This window comes from Triticum urartu, chromosome 7 (genome assembly GCF_003073215.2).
Source record: "Triticum urartu cultivar G1812 chromosome 7, Tu2.1, whole genome shotgun sequence".
Lineage (NCBI taxonomy): Eukaryota > Viridiplantae > Streptophyta > Magnoliopsida > Poales > Poaceae > Triticum > Triticum urartu.
Genome location: NC_053028.1, coordinates 154,725,478 through 154,734,456, shown reverse-complemented (window position 1 = coordinate 154,734,456; position 8,979 = coordinate 154,725,478). Strand labels below are relative to the sequence as shown.

The window sequence follows — 8,979 nt, the reverse complement described above, 5'->3', positions numbered from 1 at the left end:
TTGCCGCAACTTTCCGTATCCACGAGATCCCATCTAGGGGCCTGTTCCGGAGCTCCGCTGGAGGGGGCATCGATCACGGAGGGCTTGTACATCAACACCATAGCCCCTCCGATGAAGTGTGAGTAGTTTACTTCAGACCTACGGGTCCATAGTTAGTAGCTAGATGGCTTCTTCTCTCTTTTTGGATCTCAATACAAAGTTCCCCTCTCTTGTGGAGACCTATTCGATGTAATCTTCTTTTTGCGGTGTGTTTGTTGAGACCGATGAATTGTGGGTTTATGATCAAGTATATCTATGAACAATATTTGAATCTTCTCTGAATTCTTTTATGTATGATTGGTTATCTTTGCAAGTCGCTTCAAATTATCAGTTTGGTTTGGCCTACTAGATTGATGTTTCTTGCAATGGGAGAAGTGCTTAACTTTGGGTTCAATCTTGCGGTGTCCTTTCCCAGTGATAGTAGGGGCAGCAAGGCACGTATTGTATTGTTGCCATCGAGGATAACAAGATGGGGTTTTCATCATATTGCATGAGTTTATCCCTTTACATCATGTCATCTTGCTTAAGGCATTACTCTGTTTTTATTAACTTAATACTCTAGATGCATGCTGGATAGCGGTCGATGAGTGGAGTAATAGTAGTAGATGCAGGCAGAAGTCGGTCCATTTATCTCGGACGTGATGCCTATATACATGATCATACCTAGATATTCTCATAAATATACTCAATTCTGTCAATTGCTCAACAGTAATTCGTTCACCCACCGTAGAATACTTATACTCTCGAGAGAAGCCAGTAGTGAAACCTATGGCCCCCGGGTCTATCTTCATCATATTAATCTACCAATACTTAGTTATTTCCTTTTGCTTTTACTTTGCTTTTATTTTACTTTGCATCTTTATCATAAAAATACCAAAAATATTATCTTACCGTATCTATCAAATCTCACTCTCGTAAGTGGCCGAGTAGGGATTGACAACCCCTATTTGCGTTGGTTGCGAGGATTTATTTGTTTTGTGCAGGTACGAGGGACTCACGCGTAGCCTCCTACTGGATTGATACCTTGGTTTTCAAAAACTGAGGGAAATACTTACGCTACTTTGCTGCATCATCCCTTCCTCTTCGGGAAAAACCAACACAGTGCTCAAGAGCTAGCAGAATGCACCCTAAAAAAATCGTCACATCACAACTATGTTTTAGGTACAGCCGGTGCTACGCACACCACTTGTTGTCAGCGGAGAATCTTGAAGGGAACTCACAAACGCATGCATTTCGTGTTTCGTGATATTGAACATATAAACCCTGCTAGAGTGGTAGTCACAACGAAGGCAGCCACGTCGCCTTTAAATCGCTCGTGCCACCTCCTGTTATTTTCGTGCCCCGCCGAGGGCATTTTCATCATTTCGCAATTGAACATATAAACCCTGCTAGAGTGGTAGTCACAACTAAGGCAGCCACGTCGCCTTTAAATCGCTCGTGCCACCTCCTGTTATTTTCGTGCCCCGCCGAGGGCATTTTCATCATTTCGTAACCTGGCGTATAAAAGGCAGCCGTTTCAGTGAAGGTAACCTAGCCTTCTGCCCATCCCGCACTCGCGCCACACCCTTCTCCTCTCTCTCCCTCCAAACCCTAGCTAGACCGTGCCCGCCTCCCTGCCCCGCCGCCGCCGTCTCCTCCACCCGGCCAGCCGCCGCCACTCGCGCCCGTCTCCTCGTCTCCTCACCCGGCCAGCCGCCGCACTCGCGCCCGTCTCTCGCGAAGCGCCGCATCCCTCCTCCCTCTCTCCACTCCCGGCGCAGCCGCCGGATCCATCCACGCCTCTACCTCTTTCCCGGCCCTTCCGCTCCCCCACATAGAGAGAGGATTGACTGGGCCCACCATGAAGAGAAGGAGAGGGATGGACAATGGAGACCAGGCATGCGAAGAGAAGAGAAGGAGCGGGCAGGGCAGAGAGAAGAGAAGGAGAGCCTGCTCCGCCTCGCCCCGCTCGAACAGCCCACTCGCGCCACACCCTCTCCTCTCTCTCCTCCAAACCCTAGCTAGACCGCGCCCGCCTCCCTGCCCCGTCGCCGCCGTCTCCTCCACCCGGCCAGCCGCCGCCACTCGCGCCCGTCTCCTCCGGCGAAGCGCCGCATCCCTCCTCCCCTCTCCACTCCCGGCGCAGCCGCCGGATCCATCCACGCCCTCTACCTCTTTCCCCGGCCCCTCTGCCTCCCCCCACCATGAGAGAGAGGGATTGACTGCCCCACCATGAGAGAAGGAGAGGGATGGACAAATAGGAGACAGGGGCATGAGGAGAAGAGGAAGGAGAGGCCCTGCTCCGCTCCCCCGCCTCGAACCAGCCCCGCCTCGAACCAGCCATTGCCATGGAGAAGGACGTCCAGTAGGGGAGGCCGGCGATGGAGGGGGGAGCGGCGGGGACAGAAGCACCGGCCATCGGGGACCTCTCGAGCCGTCGAGCGCGACCTTGATCTGGTGTAGGGGAGCAGCAGCCGCAGGGGGCTCCAACCTCTTCTTCGCGGGAGGCGGCAGGCGCAGCTCCTCCTCTCTCCCCCCACACGACAGCGACCCCAACCCCCACCCCAGCCTTGTTTGGAGGATATCGTCAGAATCAGCTTCCTTGATAATTATGTCAAAATTTCTGGGATTTGTGATTCTTATCGAATTAAGAGATCATCTGTTGGCCTGTCCCTATTTATGATTTCAGATTATTTTGGTGCACTTCAGTTTCAGAAATCCGATCCGTCACCCCTACTCTGACCTCGATGGACTATTGTTGTCGTTGTCCTCTGCCTTGCCCAGGACAATGATGGCCGGGTGAGCCAGAGACAAGCTGAGGATCAACTAGCAGTTCTTCCCAACGACAAGACCACAACAGCAACAGATGACGATGTAGTTGAGTTCTATAACGGACCAGCTTCAGGCTTTTGTACTAATTTCTTGATTACCTCACCATGATTGTTGTAGTTTTGTCCTCACAGGAGAACCTTATTTTCTTCAGATCTATAGGATCAAGATATGCAATTTCAATTTTGTAATTATATACACTGTTAACTTGATGCAATAAAGAAAGAAGTTCCACAAGCTCTTAATTATTGAAGTTACTTGTGTAGTCTGCAATTTGATATTTTAACATGTGCACTGCAATTGGCAACACTTCGAACAAAACCTTCGGTTTCTTTTCTAAGGAATATGATTGTTGCTTCTAGACATGCCGCTAGGTATATATGATCCATGTTTTCCATTCCCCCTTTACTTTCTTTGTTTAGTTATGCATGTAGAAAAGCTCATGTATGAATCTGACTTTATTATGCAGTCTCACACAAAGGAAGAGAGAATAGAACTTGATGTCAACGACCCTAGAGGTATGGAAATAAAAACACCAGAGTGAAACTCCAGAGGTATGGCATCTCATGATTTCATACCCTTATGTTCTTGCCAACATTTACATGTTATTTTGTTCTTTGCTTACCAAAACTCAGAAGTACTTTATCTTGGTTGACATTATGATTGATTCTGTGTACACTGAGATACTACCGAGTCTCAAACCAGAGCTGGACATCTCATATCTGTACATCAGAATCACTGTTGGGTCCATGGAAGCTTGCCTAGCCGCTACTGTGCCACGTTGTATAGATACTGAACTTGATTTCCTTGGTTTATGTAACTATTGAAGATGTTATATGCGCATACTCCTACAGCATAGGCACTAATGTTGTTTGAGTGCCTTTAGTAAATTACTACATTGTTAGTGAGGTTGGCTAAATGTTTTTCTGCTATTAACATCTATCATTGCCCTACATCTTGTCAGCTCTGCATCCAGAGCAACGATGCCGGCACACACGCCAGTTCTTTGTTCATCTCAGTCGGCGATTATTTCATTTTGTCTACGGCGATGGGGTAGCTTCCTCTGCTCCGTTCGTGTGTTTGACGTTTGTTCTTCTTCCATCCTCTTCTGTCCTTTCGCTCGTCACATTATTCTTTCGACTTGTCCTTAGATTTTTTTTCTCTACAGGTTTTGTGCTGTTTCTTTTGACAAGATGTATTTTTTAGTGACACTTTTCTAGAGATTCTTCATGTTATCTTTATGCTGGGCCTCATATATGTTCATGGTCAACTTGTGTCCAGATTTCAGAGTAGTGTGGTATATTATGATTGTAGAGGTGATCTCACCTACGCATACCCTTTTTGGATACATCGTTACAGCTTGTTACATTGTTCTCTGTTTCTAGATGTCTGCATAGTTTATTTCCACTGGCTTAACTTGCATTAACCCTATTGTGGTATAACATCTTTGCCTGCTACCCCCAGCAAAATTATTCAATGAGTCAATACCATCAATATGTGTGGTTATAGATTTATTTCATAATGATAATCTAAAATCGGGGACCTCCTATAATTGCCAGATAGGTTCCGCACCATATATAAAATGTACATTACTCGGCAAGCATGTTTATTCAGTTCTTTCAGGATGTAACATGTGCTATAGGTTGATCGATATACAGTAATGGGGGCAGGATTCATTGAACTTGCATGTTCAGGAGGGCCCGTTAGAGAGAAAAAATATATAAAAAAGCACTGTTTATAGGAAATTTAGGAGCAATTCACTGATTAGGGGGGCAGGTCCCCTGCCGACCCCCGTCTGCGCCACTGCCAAAATAGATACCAATCTTGCATTCTTTTTGCACATGGATAACAAGTAATCATATTTTTCATGTCCCTGCCAATCAGTTTTTTTATTAGATAGCAATTAAATGTTGAGAAGTATATGTGCTGATTACTGGCTCAACAAATTGGTTGCTATATATTGACTGTAAGTCTCTTTTCTCAGGGACAATGTACTGGTCTGAAGGAAAGCCTTTTTTATTTTTCAAGATGATGAACTGCATTATTTCTGGTCCTACTCTGCCTCTCAATCATTTCTTTAAACCAAGTTGATGACCGAGCAAATGCACTTCACAGAAGGAGAACGGACAGCCTTAGATAACATTGACTGTTCTTTTTGGAGCTCCTACAAAATGAAGACATCATTAAATCAATCGTTGTTTTGTTCGACGTTGAAGATGTCAGCTAAGAGGATTTTGAGTACTATTCTGCTCATTCCAAAAGTATGCAAGCCACACGAGGAGTGATATAAGAAAGATGCTCTCAAACCGGATCTCGGTAGTGAGATGCATGGAAAGGAAATCTAAGATTAACCTAAACAAAAACTGCATGTAGTGTATAACGACTGCGACTGTCCAAGATTGCAGTCTCTTCCAGAATTTCAATTGGTAAAAGCTCATCCATAAGAAATGTGTAGCAGGGTAAAAGTCTGATATCTATTGGTGAGCAGGCACTTTATTTATGAAGCAGAGAAAGCGATCTAGCATTTTATTTGTGAAGAAGAGAAAGTGTAAGAAGGCAAGTGAGGTATATGTGCTCAAAAAGACACGCCATCAAATGTTTCCATGTTATTGCTGAACATTTTTTGGTCTTTATCCAACTGGTTTTTATCATATCAAATTACTGCAGAGCGTACTGATTTTTTTGTCACCTAGCAACGGTGCCTTTCAGTTCAACTGGCAGTTTAAACCTCTGAAGGTTTAAGGTGAACAATGAGATATTTTTGGGTTTGTTTGAACTGTTGTGTCTGTCCACTTGAGTGCCTCCATATGTGGTTCTCCTGTTGCATTAGTTATATTTTTATCGGAATAGCTTCACACACGATGTTTTATAGACGTCATGTGGACGATGCTAAAATCTCACGTTCCTTATTTATGAAGGGATTTCATCTAGCGATGATTAGCGCCTGCCGTGCAAGCATCGGCCAGAAACGTTGGCTGCATAGCACTGCTCTATTTTTATTTTTGATCATCTTGCCCAAAACTAAAGTTTCACTACATGAAAAATGACTACTTTATTTTGTACCATGTTATCCTCTTTCTCTTCCCCACGGGACAGCGTCTCCCCGCGTTCTCGATCCGGCGCTGCCACATATCGTGATTCTGGATCGGGCGCAGGTGTCACCATAAGAGAGCCTGGCTGGTGTGGTCTTCATGCTTGGTGTGGAGAAGCACGGGAGGATGAGTAGGACGGGCATGGGGAAGGAGCATCCAGGCCGGAGCTCCGGCGTTGCTCGCGTCATGGTTGAATGGAGCCGGCCATCACTATGGGCTGCTGCTCGCCGGTCGTTGGTTCCCAATCTCAGTTGCTCATCTTTGGCTTCACCATCTTCCTCCCCTGATCATGCATCTATTTTAGATCATATAATTATGCTATATCATATATGTTGTTTAGTTCAGACTTGTGCATGTGCATGCATTGGCATTGATTTAGACAGAGATATTGCATGATTTGTACATAGAAGGAGTACGGATGATCTAGGAACAAATGTTTGAATAAAGTTAGTAGTGAGATTTAGGTAGAGGTTACCTGCACTGTTTTGTTTTATGTAGATTCTAAGCTCCAAAATCATACATGGTCCTGTTAGTAATTTGTTTGAGTTGTGAGTTTACGCATTTTCTCTTGGAATGTTTGTATGTGTGATCACTTGCTTTTAGGTTCCCAGTGGTATATCATGAGAAGTTTTTTGCACCGGGTGATCAACTACATATTTAGACGAATACACTATTCAGGACCAGGAACATTAAGATTTCTAATGTTGTTTTCCTCTTTCAAAGATTGCAGTTTTCATAAGCCTTAGATAGCTAAGGTACATAGTTTTCATTTAACAATTTTTTTTACTGTTCTCTCAACTCCTATATGGTGTCTAAGAACTACTAATGTAGATAATTCAAAATTTTAAAATACCTTCTGGCCAATTATGTGGGGAAGGTGCAGCAAGCCAGCCCTCGCGTTATAGTAGAGTGGAGCCGGCAATTTTATGATCGGTCTCTAAATATTTCAACTTGCACAGTTTGAATTAGCTTCACATGGTATATATATAGTTTGAACATAGGTATTCCTTAATTTTTATAAAAGGTTTAGAATTATTATCCTCGGTGCTAAAACTCGATACTAACAAATGCAAACGTTTCTGTTACAAAAGGTTTAGAATCATTACCCTTGATGCTTGAATTTGGACCTTGCACCTTACTTGGGTAACATAAAGCCAAATGGCACATTGTCCAAATACACGTTCAAAACACTTTGGGTTTGACATGTTCGCTATCCTTGATCAAACATAAAATTACTAAAAAAGGCAAATATTTCTCAACACGAACATGGTTTTAAATAGATCTCTGCGCCATTTGACGCACCGGGTCATCTAGTAGAAAGAAAAGAGAGGTGAAGTCGCGCTCACAAAAGAGGAGCCAAAAGGCTTGGCCGAGCTTGCTCCTTCTACACCCCCAAAAAGAAAAATGCGTTCGTACGCGAACGTTGGCTCAAACTTGAAGGCCGAGGCGCGTAGGCGCACCGAATGGATGGAAAACTGCGTCGCAACGGATGAAGGATGACGGTGGATAAGGAGCCGGAGCCGTGTGGTGCATACGCGATACCCATGGCCGTCTTCTGGCCTGGAAAAACGGCGTCGCTCGCCGGCCGGGAGTGACCGTTTTTGAGTATGATATATAATAAAATAAATAAATATATAAATATAACGATACGAGAAGATATTTCGTTGAGTGAATTGCACGTACAGTCCCTGTACTCGCTGGTTTGGTCCAGAACGGTCCTGGAACTTGCGCGTTGCCTCGTTACGATCCTGCTACTTGCAAAACTGGTCCATCGACGGTCCTGCGGCAGGCCCACGTACGTACACGACTACATGTCCTGCCACATCAGCACAGGCCGACGCGGGCCGATTCAGTTTCTCCTAACCCGAGCGAGAAAAGAGGAAATCCCCCAATTCGATCCCCAAAATTAGATAGAAATCGCTAACCCTAGAACCACGGCCGGCGGCGGCGGCGGCGACCTCCGGTAGCTCCGTTCCCGGCCCCGGCAAGAGTAGGAGTCCTTCGGGCCGAGGCAGTGTTGTCCCAGCCTGCGCCGGCCCCTTCCTTCTTATGCGGGCGGAGGCGAAGCTGTCCCAGCCGTCACCCGCCCCGGCTAGAGCATGAGCGTCGCTTCCTGTGCGGGCGGAAGCAAAGCTAGCCCAACAGTGGCCCGCGCCTGTGATTCCACCGTCCACCGTCAGCGTGCACGGGTGGGTTTCCCGCAGCAGGTGTGGCGCCGCGGAGAGCCACCATGTCTTCGGCCGGAGCCGAGCCACGCCCGCAATGAAGGCCTCCCTGACGGTGCGTGTGAGCCGGACTTCGCATGGGCGTGCTGAAGGAGCTTCACGGCAAGTTGATTGACATCGAGCTGCCCTCTGACAGGTGGGAATTGCAGGTCAATGCATTGCTGCGTGACTCGTGTATCGATCGGAAGGTGCTCAAGGTGGTGGTGCCTCTGCCAAAGGTTGGAATGCTGGCAAGGAGGACGGTCGCCGCCTGCTCCGGCGTCACCGACGAGAACGCGGGAGTTGTTGGAGGCGTGTCAAGTCTGGACAGTACTGAAGTTTAGTACTCTGGCTTGTGTAATGGCATTGGGATGTTTGTTACCATCCTGTTTGAAATGTTGTTAGTTAAGTTAGATGATCTGGGGTGTGTGTAATCTTTTGGTAATTTCATAGTTGTGATCTGTGCTTGTTCTTACATGAGCTTTGTAATTTGAACAAAATTTTTAATGTGATATAGTGTGTTATGAGCTGGGCTATATTAGAGCTTTGCCATTTGGTCAGGTGCCATTTGGTCATGTATGCTGTGTATTTTCTCCTGGAATTGGTATTGTGATGTGCCATTTGATCATGTCAAGTGCAGGATAAAGTACATGGATTATATATATGTATGTATGAACAGTACAACCATTATATGGTCATGTGCTGTTACATATGGTCATTCTCTGCATTTTTTACATAATTTAGACATGAGCCTGGGCAATGTTCATAGAACCTGGGCAATGTATGAGCATGAACAGTACATGTATATGCACAGTGCAGGCATTATATGGTTATGT

At 45.7% G+C, this 8,979-nt stretch overlaps 1 long non-coding RNA gene across 3 annotated transcripts; it reads left to right on the top strand.

Moving 5' to 3' along the window:
• The first annotated feature begins 2,348 nt into the window (after positions 1-2,348).
• On the top strand, positions 2,349-5,682 carry LOC125525144. 3 transcript variants are annotated; one of them, XR_007291165.1, is made up of 4 exons: positions 2,349-2,895; positions 3,317-3,401; positions 3,812-3,900; positions 4,832-5,682. It is a non-coding gene; the product is annotated as an uncharacterized LOC125525144 (long non-coding RNA). The 3 variants fall into 3 exon arrangements; XR_007291164.1 differs by having other exon boundaries at positions 2,349-3,401; XR_007291166.1 differs by having other exon boundaries at positions 2,349-3,401; positions 3,812-3,932.
• The last annotated feature ends 3,297 nt before the right edge of the window (positions 5,683-8,979 follow it).